Source organism: Hemicordylus capensis, chromosome 4 (genome assembly GCF_027244095.1).
Source record: "Hemicordylus capensis ecotype Gifberg chromosome 4, rHemCap1.1.pri, whole genome shotgun sequence".
NCBI classification, from domain to species: Eukaryota; Metazoa; Chordata; class Lepidosauria; order Squamata; family Cordylidae; genus Hemicordylus; species Hemicordylus capensis.
Window position 1 is genome coordinate 114,120,838 of NC_069660.1, and position 16,051 is coordinate 114,136,888.

Below are 16,051 nucleotides of genomic sequence, written 5' to 3' on the forward strand. Positions count from 1 at the left end.
TGTCCATAGTGGGCTGGGCTCAATCATTCTAGGTGTGCCTTGTCCAACAAATGCAAGAGCCACTATGCAAATGTGGATGTGAGCTAGTGAGATGGGTCTGTGTTTGTTTACTTATCTCCCAGGTGCAGAGATACACTCCTCTAGTTTGCTAATGAGCGACTCTACCCTGGTCTTCCTCAGTCAGTTTATTAATTTCGGGATTTTAATCACTGTAATTGTTTAACTGTTGTTTTAAAATGTTTTTAAATGGTTAATTGTTATATTGTTTTTTAATTTGTTTTAGCTCTTTACTGTTAGTCGTTTGTTTTAATTGTAAACCGCTGTGAGCCATTTTGGAAGGGCGGTATACAAATCAAATCAAATCAAATCAAATCAATAAACAAACAAACATGGATGGGTTGGGAAAATGTGCAATTTATCTGTGCTCCTCCTTGAGAGCTTTTCATGTTATCTTTATTAGTGAGGCATGGGCATGAACTGTTTTGGTCTGTTTTGACAGCTCAATTTGAAAGCCCACTGTCAGCAGAGCCTGCATGATTGACCTGCTCTGAGCCAAGTCTTTTTGACTAGGCAAGGTGAAAAATTCACAAGGATCATGATCCCACGTTCTGGTGCTGCTGAGGCACCTAATAGAGGGGTGTTTTGCAGTGCTATCCCGAAACATAGCTTATTGGCAACAATATCCTGCAATAAGCAGGGAGTTGGAGTACATGACTTTGAAGTTCTCTCCAGCTCTATAATTCTATTCTGTGATTATTATTATTTTTTTTAAAAAAACTACTCTAAATAGTATAAGCTTTACTGATAGTCAATTTCAAAAGTGTAGTGACACTTTCTGAAAAATGTGTTTTCAGCTCTTTTACAAAACTCTTTGTTGTCTAAGAAGGGAAGGGTGGAAGAACGGAAGGGTCTTGTGGTAGCAAGCACAAATTGTCCCCTTTGCTAAGCAGGGTCCACCTTGGTTTGCATTTGAATAGGGGATTACTGGTGTGTATACTATAAAATATTCCCCTTACGTGCTGGGGCCGCTCTAGGAAGAACACCTGTATTCCTTCATGCAGAAGGTTCCAAGTTCCTTCCTTGGCATCTGCAAGATAGGACTGAGAGAGCAGAGGCGTATCTAGGGAAAATAGCACCTAGGGCAAGCACTAAAATTGCGCCCCCTGTCCAAACATCTGACATACATCTTTCAGATAACTTTACCATAATATCAGCTGAAAAATACAAGTCAAGCTCGCTAATCTTTTAATATTTCAAGAACTATTTAGCAGTGGATGCAGCCAGACCAAAAAATGCTGGGAAACTACAAATTTCAGTATGCTGGAGCTCATGAAATACCCAAATACTATGTGGAGGTGTACTTGGAAAACTAAACAGAAGTGCCTGTCTAATTCTCTACTATGCATTGTAGCATCACTATTACATGAGTTTTAAAAATCAATGGAGAATTTGACTTTCCCCAGATACTCTGAACATAATTAAAGGATATGCAGAGTAAACTGTGTCTCTGCTTGGAATATATTCTAGTTTTTCAGAAAGACAGTTAAAATTAGAGAAAGAGAGCAAGAAACTTCCAGTGGGCCTTACTACTAAGGATTTCACATCAATTCAAAGACAAACTCATCATTAATAGCCATATTATTAAGACATCACATTTAACTCACTTATAACAAGAAGCAAAGTAAGAACAAATGAATACAATTCTAGCACATAAGCTTCAGCTCAGTATTCACAAGCCCTGACTCTCTGTACATAGTGCCAAACTGAATAAGTGTACAATGACTTATATTATATTATTTTTTAAAAAAATTACCTGTAGCCCCTTCTGGGGGCTTCCTAAAGGCCTTGGGGGGGGCATGAAAAGGCTCCCCTCCCCCTGTTGGCCTCTAGGGCCTCACAGAGACCATTTGAGCATGTGCGATGGCCATTTAAAAAAAATTTTTTTTTTTTTAAAAAGGCAGCTGAAAACAAAATGGCTGCCGTGCATGCTCAAATGGCCTCTGCATGGCCTGGCATGGCCTAGGGCCTCACAGAGGCCATTTGAGCATGCACAGTGACCATTTTGTTTTCAGCAGCCATTTTTAAAAAATTTAATTTTAGAAAAATGGCGCCTCCTTCAAGTGGCACCCGGGGCATGTGCCCTGCCTGCCCTACCCTAGATACGCCCCTGTGAGAGAGACTCCCTCCTGCAACCTTGGAGAAGCCGCTGCCAGTCTGTGTAGACAATACTGAGCTACTGTAAATGGATCAATGGTCTGACTCAGTATAAGGCAGCTTCCTATGTTCCTATGATTATTTAAGTGTTTAAACACTGAATATTTTTAAAGGGGAAACAATGGAACATTCTTCATGCTTCTTGCTCAAAAAGACAATTTGCTCAAAATATTTTGATGTATTTATCAAATTCATCCTGTAGTCATACTGTTGTTGTGATTTCATTTAGGGAATAATTCCACATCTCTTTTTGAGGCATATGTTCAATCTGTGTTCAATTTCTTTGTTTGAAAAGAATGTCTTTCAATCACACAAAAAAGCATTGTGTAACCTGGTATAAATAATGTACTTGGCACTGTACAAAGAAAGCCCAGATCCGGTGAGACCCAGAAGTCTTGTTGTTTGACTTTAGAATGCAACACTGGAGCAATAGTCATGCAACACCAACATAACTATTAGTGAGCAAGTAAGGATATTGTTAATTGGAGTCTGAGTATCTTTGACACTTGCACATTATGTGAATCCAAGGTTGTGTGTTGCCAAGCAACTCTCTGTTCTCTGATCTATGCTTTCTTTTTAAAATCTAGCTATCCTAATAATAACAACAAAAGTCTTTTTAAATAATGCATAAGTATACATTTAACCACAATTAATCCATCCATGTTTTTTGCTAACACTTTCTTACTGGGATGCACAATTTTTTCTTGGTCTTTGTAGCCAAGCCAATATTGTGTTTGCCAGGAACATGTCCCACCCTTGTCCCTATCCTCACACTATGCCTCATACTGCACAAGATCAGGGACAATTTCATTCTCTCATCCCAGTGCTTGAATGTGGCTGGAATGCTCATAGCACCTTGGCAGCCAAACATCAAAATGGCAGCCTCAATCTTCTTTTCTGGATTGGAACATGAGAGAAAGAGAGGTGGGGATCACCCCCCAAACTTCATGCACTTTCTAGCACAGTGCAGCTGTGGAGAGTATAACCATCTGGCCTCTCCCCACATCCTAGGCTGAGACTCTTCTTATCACACTCCCCAATGAGGAATGGAACATTCACTCTAGTGAGCAGAATTGTGGACCTGTTCCTCTCCTCCATCAGCAAGCTCATATGTGGAAGGAAAGATGGGCTATGTTGCCTCATACAAATTAAATTAGGTGTTGAAAGTGTAATTCTGCTCATAAACATAGGGCAAGTATAGCTGATCATACCAGCACACATCTTCACTGGATGTGTGGTAAAATCTTCCCTACCCCATTTATTAATTAATACTTTTATGCTGATTCTCCAAAGGGTCAAAGCAGTTCACAGAAAAATAAGAAATACACAATAAAACAAAATACCACAGTAGCATCAAAACAGTCACAGAATTTTGCATAAAGGCCTGTTGAAAGAGGTAGGTTTTACAAACCCCTGGAAAAAGTCAGCAAAAGATTAGCTCTTCTAATTTCTTCCGCCAGAGGTACCACAGTTTTGAAGCTTTCACTGAGAGGGCCCAGCTTCTCGCTGCTGCCAATAAGCCAGCAGTGCCTGCTAACTTGGTAGGGTCCACAATTCTGCTCACCAGAGTGAATGTTCCATTCCTCACTGGGGGAGTGTGATAAGAGGAGTCTCAGCAAGGTTCTCCTGTAATTAAGTTTAAAAACCCATGTATCTGTTGGAAGTTAAGGACTTTGCGCTATCTCTTGTCTCAAAGAGAGTGGAGGACAGACTAGTGAGTCAGAGGGCTAGAGGGTCAAGACATTGGTCGTCCCTTCTCTACTGCTCTGACACTGGAATGAAGATTGCTACTCTTAGGGACTAACTTCCTTCCTCCCTTCTCTTCCTGTCCTTTCTACCTTGCAACATGCAAGCAAGCTCCTCTCCCTGTACCATGTGTGCAGAGAAGATGCAGAATCCATCTGCATCCAGCTAGATAGATAGATTAGAGATCCTAACTGCTCACTTTCCTATCTAGAATGGAGTTCTCTAATAAATGCCTCTCAAATAAATAAATAAATAAGTGTTCTCTAATAAATATTGATCTGAAACTATGAACTGGCTCCAAGTTACTTTACTCTCAGCATACACGCATGCCTAACTAAATCCGCTGTGTTGTCCCTCTGTGCACTCTGCTATCATTGAAAAAGGGTTTCTCTACCAGAGAGAATTCCCAACAGTATCCACACGGATGATCAAATTACTTGGATGAATTATCTTATCCCATGGTGGTTTAGTTTAGTTCTCTTATCCTATGGGGTCTCCTTGTGTGCAGCAATGCCCCTAAGGCGCAAAATCCCCCCCCCCATATGAAAAATAACAGGAAAAGTCCTTGTTTTTTCATGAAATGAGCCACAAAATGGCTCCTGGTGAAAAAATGCCGGCCAGAAGTGACCTCTGTGGTCACTTTCGGCCCTCTAGGAACTGCAGATACATGGGTTTTAACCCTTTAGTATGAGTGTCAATATGCCCACGATTATGAGGAATACACCTGTGAGTAACAAGGTTCTCCTGTATAAACATATCTCCGTTTGTCTATGCCTACTTAACTGGGCAAGTGAGCAATTTTCCTGCCTTTGGGAGAGCCAGAATTAGGGAAATATCTTGGATCCATAGCAATATCCTTTGCACCCAGACCCAAGGAAACAGGGACACGAGATTCTTTGGTGAAATTGGCCACATTTATTGATATCATAGTTCTTTACGTGCCAACATGGTGCCCAGCTGGGATTGGCGCTCCACCCACGACAATGCGGTTCCTAGAAACCCGGCTGTGAAAGTGGCCCCCAAGGTTAGCACCTTGGCTCCAGGCGGCACCCGCGTTCCAAGGCAGGCACCACACTTCCTAGCCGACGTAAGGTCAGATCTCTGTTACTAACGATGCCCCTCCAATGCTGCCAAGCCATACGGAAGGATGTCACTTTGCAGAGAAGAGGGGCTGTGCAGCATCTCTGATCTGTCAAGCCTCAAGGGAGCCACTCCTCCTCCTTGAAGCCAAACACTTACCTAAGGTGCATCACCAATTATAAGCTGTTGCTTCCCTCTGCACTGTACCTGCCAAAATGTGACCGGGAAATGAAAGCACTAACTGCCTACCAGAACTACAGATATAGACCGGGGCAGGTGAAAAAAAGCACATACCGCAGGCCAATTAGGTGTGGACCCCAAAAATTCCTGCCCGGCCACAAACGGCATCCAGCCATGCCCAGCCTATATCTAAGGGATCGGGAGGGGGGTTGTCTTCGAAAGACGAATTGCCTTGGCGCGAGCGTGCTGTGTATTGCTGGGGCCCCGCCCCTGGAGCGTGTCGGTGCTCCTTTGCAGGGGGCTGGGGCAAACAAGCCGCACCGCCCAGTTGGGCTGGCGAGCGGCTGACTTTTCTTCTATTCTGCTGTGGTGGAGAATAGTGGAGGGGTGTTTTCCCCCTTTCAAGCCAGTGTATGCATCCTAAATACAAACTTGTCAAGACCACAGAACATTTTTTTTTCCAAATGAAATCTTTCCTATTACTTGTGATATTCCACTGTTATGTTAGTTGGTCTAGTCGCTCCCAAACATTTTTCTTTTCTTTTTTTGCTAGTAGGATTATGACATTAGTACTAGATGAGTGGGTGTGTGCATTGAAGATGCAGTGGGTTGCTGTATAGATACACAAATAACAATATTCTTGCTTTATCTGTTTCTTAATCTGAAATTACATGATCCTTTTGACCTGGGGAAATGTTACCAAAGTGACATTGTCTTGACTGATGCTAAGCACAGACACAGCTACTAGTTGGATCGAGTTACACACTTCTCTGTAACATCTGCAAGAAGGAACCACATGGCTTGTTCCTTTTCATGACCATTTTTATCCATTCTGGCTGCTGGAATGTCATAATGGGGAACTATGAAATTTGACAATCTATGTTGTTCTCTCTTACAAATGTTACCCAAGTGGTGCAGGAACTAGATGTGTGGAATTGCCTCCCATACCATTCCTGTAACATATGATTTAGTCATACGGCAGAGTTAAAAACATCCATGATTTGATATGCCATCTACAATGTTTAGCCATTATTATACTGTTTTGGCATGTATGTGCACACACTTGTTTAGTACATTTACTTTGTGAGTGAATGTAGCACTCACAAAGGAAGTGCTTTTATTTCCTTGCTGACAGGTAGTCTTGAAAAAACCTGAAGGAGGCATTGACTCCAGACAGTAGACAAGCCCACTTTGTTCAAATATGCAGGCAATCATTCACTCTGTGTGCCATTGCTTCTTCTGTTCATAAACTAACTGGCTCTTGTGGTTTATGTCATCAGCCGAGAACCCAAAACTGAATTATAACCTTGCATTCAATCTCTCTGTTCTGTGCAGAAATCGCCAGTTTTTCAGAAAACACAATTTAGAGGCATGGGATCTGGAGACCTATAAAATGTATTTCTTCCCGTCAGTACCAGAGTCAAAGGCAGGAGTATTCAAAAAAGCAAAGTGTGATATGAAAACAAGCTAAAATCTATCCACAGTGTCATAGACTGTGCTGTGTTTTCATAACACTTTCCCAGGAGTTGGCAAAACATGTTAGAGTTGTTAGGAAAGATAAACAGAATCTAGGTTGCACCCAGGAGAACAGGAGATGTGAGGAAACCTTTAGCATCCTCATTCTCCACGTAAATGATTTCTGAAGAAGCAAAATTCTGACAACTATGTCCGTAACATTACATAAAGGCATCAGTACCAGTGCTGATTTACTAATGGGGTATGGCAAGGCAGTGGATTAGTGAATGTGGTGGGCACCTGGATCTACCACTCCCAGACACCTTGTCCCTTTCTGGGGAAAGAAAATTATCCTCCTGATCCTCTTCTTCCTGGTTGTCTCACCCTGCCTTTTCAAAAGTCAGAGGGCAGCAAATGGAGCAGCAGGAAGTTACAGAAAGCTGCTGCTTCTCAATCAATCAATCAATCAATTCCTTTATTACGATCACAGACCAGCACAGTTTACAAACAGAAGTCCAACAAAACCCTACATAACCTGCAGATTTATAAAACAGTGGTTAAACCATATACTTAAGCATACAGATCACTTAATGATGATTCTTAATGAACTCCTGTGGATTTTACTGGCTATCAAACAGAACCTCTCAGCTTCCTAAATTTTTTAGGTTTTAATCTCTGGTTTATTTTTAAATTGTTAAATTGTTTTAAGTTTTTTGTATATGCTTTAAACTTGTTTTATGCTATTGTTAAGTGCCCAGAGATTAACGTTTGGGGCGGTGTACAAATTTGATTAACAACAACAACTACTACTACTACTACTTAGCCACATTATAGGATCTCAGGTCATTCTGGTCATTTAAAAGGTAATCAAGATAAAGAGTCTGTACAACCTGGATGGCAATTAATAAAAGGGGTTATATGTATATGCCATATATCTTGGTAAAATTGGCAATCGAGGAGAACATGAGGCGAGTCTCATGATCAGTGAGACTCGCTGAGAGTGGGTTAGCGGGAAGAGCGGGCTTAGCCTCCTCTCCCCGCAGATGATCATTCAGGCAGCACTGGGCAGCCGGATTGGCCGGCCACACGACTGCCGGCTCCATCATGGAGCCAGCAGGGGCTGTGAGGTTTGGGGAAGTTCCAGGATGCCCCGTGTGAGTGCGAGGGACATGCTGGAAAGACCCCCAAGCCCAGGAGACTGCTTGCAGCCTCCCAGCTGGGGGTCTCCTTGTGTGTTGCCATGGTGAGGAGCTGAGCAATACATGACCAAAAAACCCGGGTTAGTTGAGCGCTTGCTCCGCTAACCTGGGCTAAGGAGAGATGTAGTTAAGCTGGTGACCTACTTTGGGGAAAGCTCTTTTGGGGGCTTGCATGTGCGCCCAGTGGTTCCCATGATCCATGGAAAGCAGGCTAAGCTCCCTCAGGCTGCTTTCCACAGATTGTGAGAATACCTTCCATGAGCCATTGTTTCAATATCACCCAGTTTGCAGAGACAAGTGTGTACTTCGTAGGGTTTTGTTTTTTTAATGCTACTGCTTCTCTGTTCCTTATTCTTGGCTTTTTAAAACAGCAAGGCAGGTTGTGTGGAGCAAGCATCAGGAGCAGCAATGTGGTAATGGAAGCTGGGAGGAGGAGATTGGTGGGGTTTGGAGGATTTTGGAGAAACACAAAGGAGACACCACCAAGAAATTACCAGAGGGACACTATGCTGGGGTGAATAGGGACAGTTGTTGCCTCCCTGCTAAATAGAAGCCATCACTTCAAAACATGCCTCTTTGCCCAGTTAGCAGGAGTTATAAGTATATATCTTCATCAATATTTGTTTCATATATAGTCTCCTTTTATTCCTGCTGTGCTCTGTTAATGTTGTATAGTATGATTCATTTGTTAATTGATTTTATGCTTGTTTTATTTTTATATGTAAGTCACCTTGAAGAAATGGCAAGTTGGAATAAATTGGGTTGTCTCATACCTATCAATCTGGGAATGAAATGTGGCCGTCAAAAATAAAGTAGTTTCGATATACATGAGAAACAACCCAGATACACAAAAGTACATTAGTTTGTGATTTAAAATATTTTTAAAACCAGAAAACCAGAAAAATCAAAGTAACAGCCCAACAATGACCTATGCTCAGTTACCCTGCCCCCCAAGACCCTATGCAGTTTTGAGCCACATAATGTTGAAGTTTTCTGTTGGGAAAGAGGGGGAAGATGGAGGGGAGAATTGCCTTTTTTGCATCCCTTTGCTTATAGCAGAGATTCACAAACTTGGGTTCCTAGATGTTGTTGGACTACAACTCCCGTCATCCTCAGCCACAAAAGCCAAAGGCTATTGTGTCTGAGGATGATGGGAGTTGTAGTCCAATAACTTCTGGGGAACTAAAGTTGGGAACTTGTAAGATTAAGATGCGGGACATACATGTAGTGAGGTTCAAAAATAGCGCTCTGAGATACACAACAAAGTTTTAGGAAAAAGTAAGGGGGGAAATGAATTTCCCCCCATTCCCCCTTCCCCAATCTCTATATAGCTATAAAGCATTTGTGTACAGAGCTGGCAGCCAACCACATACCTTTGCACTAGATGGTACAGTGAATCCAGGTTTCAGGAAGGTGGAAGAAAATTTGCTCTTTTTTCTTTCCTGAAACCTCCCTCATTGCCAGAAGCCTCTGTGACTCAGGTCCTGAAAAAAGTGATAACCAAGCAGCTGACACCAATCTCTCTTCAGACGAGGAACCTCTGGCTGAAGAACCTCCCAGGGAGTACAGGGTGGCCCATATACGTCTGGGCTTTCAGCTGCATCACCTGCCAGAGAAGCTCCACCATGGCCTCTCTCCAGTCACTCAGGGATGTTTTACACCAATGTAGTGTCCTTGCTTCATATAACACCTGGATTAGAGGTGAATTGAGTCTGGCTCAGGACATAGTCTTAACTGGCATGTCTGGCAGACCTCAGTGCTGACACGCTCAAAGGATTGTAAGACGATCAACAGGGATGTTTGCGCTATGGGCACAAATCTGATGCAACTCTTAAGGATAAGCTCATGTCACCGTACATTTATTAGTCTTTATATCATTGCAAGACATTGTTATTTTGCCACAAAAGCCTATTATGGGTGTCATTTTGGAATTTAATTACTACTAGCTGACTCTGCACAGGGCATCTGTGTGGTTGTGCACTGAGCCTGTGGCATCCCCCCCAACTCTCTCACTCACTCTCTCTGCCCCCCACACTATCTTACTCTCTCTGCCCCCACAACTCTCTCGCTCGCTCTCCCCCCACAACTCTCTTGCTCGCTCTCCCTCCCACAACTCTCTCACTTGCTCTCCCCCCAACTCTATCGCTCGCTCTCTCCCCCCACAATTCTTTCACTCCCCCCACAACCCTCTCACTTGTTCTCCCCCCACAACCCTCTTGCTCACTCTCTCCCCAACTCTCTCGATCTCTCCCCAACTCACTCACTCACTCTCCCCCTCCACAACTCTCTTGTGCTCTCTTCCCCCCACAACTCTCTCGCTCTCTCCCCCCCACAACTCTCTCTCTCTCTTCCCCCACAACCCTCTTGCTCGCTCTCTCCTCCACAACTCTCATTCGCTCTCTCCCCCCACAACTGTCTCACTAGCTTTCTCCCGCACAACTCTCTCAATTGCCCTCTCCCCCACAACTCTCTCACCCACTTTCTCCGCTCCCACAACTCTCTCTCTCTCCGCCTCAACTCTCTCTCACTCTCTCACTCACTCTCTCTCTCTCCCCCACAGCTCTCTTACTCATGCTCTCCCCCACAACTCTCTCACTTGTTCTCCCCCACAACTCTCTCGCTTGCTCTCCCCCCAACTCTCTCGCTCGCTCCCCCCCACAACTCTCTCACTCACTCTCTCCCCCACAACTCTCTCACTCGCTCTGTCCCCCAACTCTCTCACTTGCTCTCCCCAATTCTCTCACTCTCTCCTCAACTCTCTTGCTCCCTCCCTCCCTCCCTCCCTCCCTCCCTCCCTCCCTCCCTCCCACAATTTTCTCACTCAATCTCTCCCCCCACAACTCTCTTGCTTGCTCTCTTCCCCCCACAACTCTCTCACTCACTCTCTCCCCCCACAGTTCTCTTGCTTGCCCTCTCCCTTCCACAACTCTCTCACTTGCTCTCTCCCCCAACTCTCTCGCTCACTTTTTCTGCCCCCACAACTCTCTCCACCCCCACAAATCTATCACTCACTCACTCTCCCCCCCAACCCCCCTCTCACTCACTCCCCCCCACAACTCCCTGGCTCACTCTCCCTCTCAAAACTCTCTTGCTCACACTCCCCCCACAGCTCTCTCTCTTTCTCTCCCCACAGCCTCCCCTCTCTCCTCTGTCTTTCTCACTCTCTTTCTCCTGTGATTCTCTCACTCTCCTCAGTCTTTCTGTCTCTGTCTCACAGTCCTTGCTTCCCCCTGCCACTGCCAGGGCCTGTCATCCGCTCGCCTGCCAGCCTCCGAGCTCCCTGCTGGTTCACGGCACAGCCCAGCCAACTGTCTGCCGCCTGCAGCCCCCAGAGCCAACTGTCCAGCTCCCGAAGCTGCCCCCAGCCTCCGAGCTCCCTGCTGCTTCACGGCGCCCCCAAGCCAACTCTCAAACTGCTTTCCAGCCACCCGCCAAACTCCCTGCTGCTCTGGAACTCTTTCCGCCTCTGTCAGACAATCGCCTCCTTTCCGCCATGTCTCCACACATGGCCTGTCTTGGATAATTAATTATATAGATTGCAATTATGTCCTTTTCAAGGAATTGCTAAACAGCACTGTTGCTTGCCTTTAATGTCTTTCACACGGAGAAATTTCATTTTCCAATGGACCAATCAACCCCAATCTGGTTCTAGCCGCTCACTTTCAACACTGACACCCTCTTTTTAATTAAGAGTAGTCATGATTTTGAGGGGAAGAACAGTTCCCCGCATTTAGAGGGGGAAAATAGAACTGGGATGCTAGGATTTTGTGTTTGCATATTTTTCTATCTGTTGGCTAACTACCATCACTGGAACCTGTCAAGTAGCTGGTTTACCTGTAGGCTGAGAAGTTGTTTCCTGTGTTCGTATGCTCTTCATTTGGTGTAATTGTGGGACCTTTTCCAAGAACAAGTATCCAAGGACAAATATAAGTAGCAGGTGAATCATGCATTTTACATTAATTCTTGGTGGTGGGATGTTTTTTAACACGAGGGGCTGTAAAGGAAATGGAGGGGAAAAGCCAGTGCTGTAATATAAATTCTTACAAGTTGTCATTGCATGAAACGTTATCTGTTTTGACCTGTTTTCTTTGTAGACTCCCCCCGCCCCACCAAATTTACATTGGCAGAAGTTGTAAGAAATACATTTTACTGGTGTCCTAGGCATGTAAATGGCACCTTTTCAACATGTGTCAGTTTCTGAGTATAGGAAATACAGCCCCCAATTGAATTCAGTAATGTAATTCATCTGAAATTTCTCACTGACAACGTGAACCCCAAGAGCACAGTACTTTGTGACAACAGCAGAATGCCACAGTTGTATGACATTGTGTGCATTTGGCTGGGGACTGCAGACTTTTATGTGGATGGCAGAGAGAGCAATTATTTACAATTTAACTTTGATGTTCAAGAGAAGTTTTATTGTGTGTCAAATACCATGTGTGATGCTGCAGAGGAGTTTATCATAGGTGACATGCAAGGGAAAGAAATTTTCTTGCCTTTCCAGCCTAAGACCTGTGTGAAGTGCAAAATCTTGCAAGCAAAAAAAGCTATATGTAAAATTCTTCCATTGCCCTAGAAACTTTGAGTTAGGATAGAGGTTCTATTTATTTCTCTCAAATACAGGTGGATTTCAGGCTTTTGCTACAGATTTGCTGGATTAACTTCCCTTAACAAGAATTGCTGCAGTCGGGGATGGCACTCTATCAGTGCATTCACACTTAATGGGAAACTGGAGTTAAACGGGACAGAAGATGGGTTTCTCGTACGCCAAATGCATGGAACCTCTGTCCTGCTCAAAAACTAACCCGACATTTCAAACTCTAGTTTGAACCCTTGGGTTGTTGTGAGTTTTTCTGCGCCTACCTGAGGTTTGCATTTGGCAGCATTATGTCCCAACGCTGAACTGGAGGCAGCCTTTTCTGAGACTGGAGTTGAGGGAAGGAAGCTCCTCCCTCTCTCTATTCTGATTGGCTGCTGCAGCTGTCCTTCATGTGAAGGAGGAAGCCCAGCAGCTATTACCCCCTCCTCTCTGCAGTCTCTCTGAATGCAGTTCAGGTCATGGCCTTTATGTTCAAACATGGACAGGTTAGTGCGTTTGGGGGGGTGTGGAACTGTGGGTCAATTGGACCCTCAGTTCCATGTTACGTGCAAATGAAGTCTATATCTGTGCATAGATGTTAGCCCTGGAGGGCCTCCAAGTAGCCATCTTCATGTTTAGAAATTTCAGCCTAGACTGTCAGGAACTGGGGCAGGGAGGGTGAAAATGGACAAAATTAGTCCCACTACTGGATTGACTCTTATTTTCCCCATTCACCTTTTTAAAACAAAGTTACATGATGCCATACAGTCATTCTGACAGATTCTTCTGAGAAATGAGAGCATCTGGAGTCCATAGGGGAAAGCTCTAGCAGCAGTGTGTTTCACCCTCGAATTTGTCCATGAACTCCTAAATGCCCCCTAAGTTTTACAACTTGCAAATGCAGCTGTCAGTGAGGTGATATATCTTGGGCCAACCCTAGTTAATTTATATGCAAGGGTTTATAAGCGAGGAGTCAAAATAATGCAGCAGTCATTATTTTATCTTCTGCAGTTGCAAATATGGACAGTGAAATTTGAAAGTACATGTAAATTTCTACTTCGGATATGGTTGTGGGGACTGGGATGCATTATTCAGGCCTGGAGTTGCATTATGCGGGCCTCAAGGCATTTTGTGGGCAGAAATAGGAAGAGATGGCTGAAGCAGTGGGGAGACCTGATGCTGAATGGTAAACATGAGCTGAGGTTTGGGCTTGCCTTACTGTTAGCCCAGAAATTCTGAACGGGGGAAGGTTCTATTCAACACTCTGCAATTCCAAATTTCTGCTGCATCACTAAAATATATTGGCTGACATTTACAGCAGCACAATGAGGATGGATTGTGTGACCCTCAAAGATAAGTTCCCGGGAACAAAAAGAGCTCCTTCGTTGCCACCAGGGGTATAACAGTTTCCTTTTCACACAAATGCTGCTGTAACTCTGGCGAGATCAAGGGAGTGAATGACAGTACCCAGGCAGTGGTGGATCTACATTACAATTGAGCAAATGTATGCAATGAACACCGGCCACCACTAGGGGAACCATAACCAAATTTCAGATTTAAATAATAATTTCCCCATAGGTATCAACAGAAAACACAAAAATATTAATAGCTTCCGAATGACTGGACATAAAATTCTGAAATTTCACAAGGTGGGTTTATAGCATTAAATGTGTTGATGTTGAAGAAGATCAGACCACCTATGGGATTTTAATTTTTTAAAAACACAAAACACCTTATTAAAACATTCATTTAGAAATAATAGGTGGGTTGATGTCCTTGAAATTCCACACATTTAAAGTGCTACTTCCATATGAATTTTGAGAACTTTATGCCCACCCATTCTGGACATATAACATGGGGCTCAAAAATTGGGGTACTACTCCCTTTATATCAAAGCAAGGAGCAGTTTCCTCCAAATGAAGATGGAAAGATGGACAGAGTGGTGAATTTAAATCCAAAATGTTTCGTAACTTTCTGCCATGAAATCAAGCAGTTATGACACTTTTATTTGCTATTTGTTCTTAGAATGTTGCTTTCTTAAACTGCTTGAAAACCATGCAGTTCAAGCCAAGCCATTTCCTGTTAATAGAGCATGTTGTGATGGTGTTGCCTCTCATGCTTTAGGAAAGAAACCAAATGGCTGTTTTCTTTAGCAATAAAGCACTTACCTCTCTATTGGTGATGTTAATATCTGAAGCTTTGTGCTTCCTTTTTTCAAAAGCAGTGCAAAACAAGTTATGTTCCTTACCTTGGATCATCCCTTACTTTGCTTCACCATTTTTGTTATGAGTTAATTTTCTTAAACTGGGTGGAATCTGTGATTTTTTTTTAAGCTTTCCCAGATGATTCCCAGATGTCCATTTGTCTGTAGTTCCCTATTCAAGTTGTTCTATTTCCAGGGTGAAGATACATCTCCAGGCTATATGATATCTTTTCCTCTGCCCTCTTTAGAATTAAACCTTGGCAAAGGTTATTTATGGAGCCAAAGAAAGGAAGTGAAAGTCAGGTATTTAGATATGCTGAAATACTTGTCTCATCTGCTGTATTGTTTTGTTTCAAACTGTCCCAAGCCATTTCAAATTTTTGTTCCAGAAGAGAAAGATACTTCTTACTGTATGTAAGTATACTCTAAGATATTTGCAAAGCAGTTAGGACACCTTAAAATGGTTTGAGAAACTTTTTTTAAAATCATTAAAAATCAATGAGTGAACCAATATCCGAATGATGTATATCATCAGTCTTTTGGCATTTCAGGCCAAACAATTTCCTACTAATAAAGCACACTGTGATGGAGTTGCCTCTCATGCTCTAGGAAAGAAACCAAATGGCTGCTTTCTTTAGCAATAAAACACTTACCTCTGTGTTGGTGATGTTAGTATCTGAGGTTTTTCACTTCCTGTTTTCTGAAGCAATGAAAGAAATTATGTTCCTTACTTTGCATCATTCTTTACCTTGTGTCACGATTTTTGTTTGAGTTGATTTTCTTAAACTTGGCTGGGTGTGTATGTGTGTTTGGTTTTGATGATTCCCAAATGAAGGATGAAGGTTGTCTTGTTTTCCTCTCTTTCTTTCTTTCTTTCTTTCTTTCTTTCTTTCTTTCTTTCTTTCTTTCTTTCTTTCTTTCTTTCTTTTTCTTGGTAGTATCCTATTTGAATTGGTCCAGGGTGAAGATACTTCTCCAGGCTATGTAATCTTTTTCTCCCTAACCTCTCTAGAATGAAGCCTTGGCAAAGGTTATTTACAGAGCCAAAGAAAGGAAGTGAAAGAATTGGGCATTTGGAGATGCTGGAATACTTGCCTCATCTGCTGGATTGTTTGGTTTCCAACTGCCTCCATCCATTACTACAAATTCTTCTTCTAGAATAGAAAGATACTTCTTAACTGACAGCCTTACTGCTCATTTGTATATTTAAGAGCAGCACAAATGTTTTGTCATTATTATCACATATATTCTTGGGATAGGAGGAGGAGAAGCAAGCTGCTGCTCTGAGATGCTGCTGCTTCTCCTGCATCCTCTCTATCACTGATCCTGACCTTTGAGTTTCAGTTATCACCAAGGAGACAATGAGCCTATCATAATACAGAAAGCACAGGTGAT

At 43.1% G+C, this 16,051-nt stretch overlaps 1 long non-coding RNA gene across 1 annotated transcript in view; it reads right to left on the reverse strand.

The window, feature by feature from the left end:
* Positions 1-15,959, reverse strand: part of LOC128325389 (uncharacterized) — a 28,706-nt gene extending 12,747 nt beyond the window's left edge. Inside the window, exons 1-2 of the long non-coding RNA XR_008307417.1 lie at positions 15,310-15,959; positions 11,709-11,868 (exon numbers count right to left, since the gene is read on the reverse strand). This is a non-coding gene — a long non-coding RNA (uncharacterized LOC128325389). The remainder of the gene's footprint in view (positions 1-11,708; positions 11,869-15,309) is intronic.
* Positions 15,960-16,051: the final 92 nt, after the last annotated feature.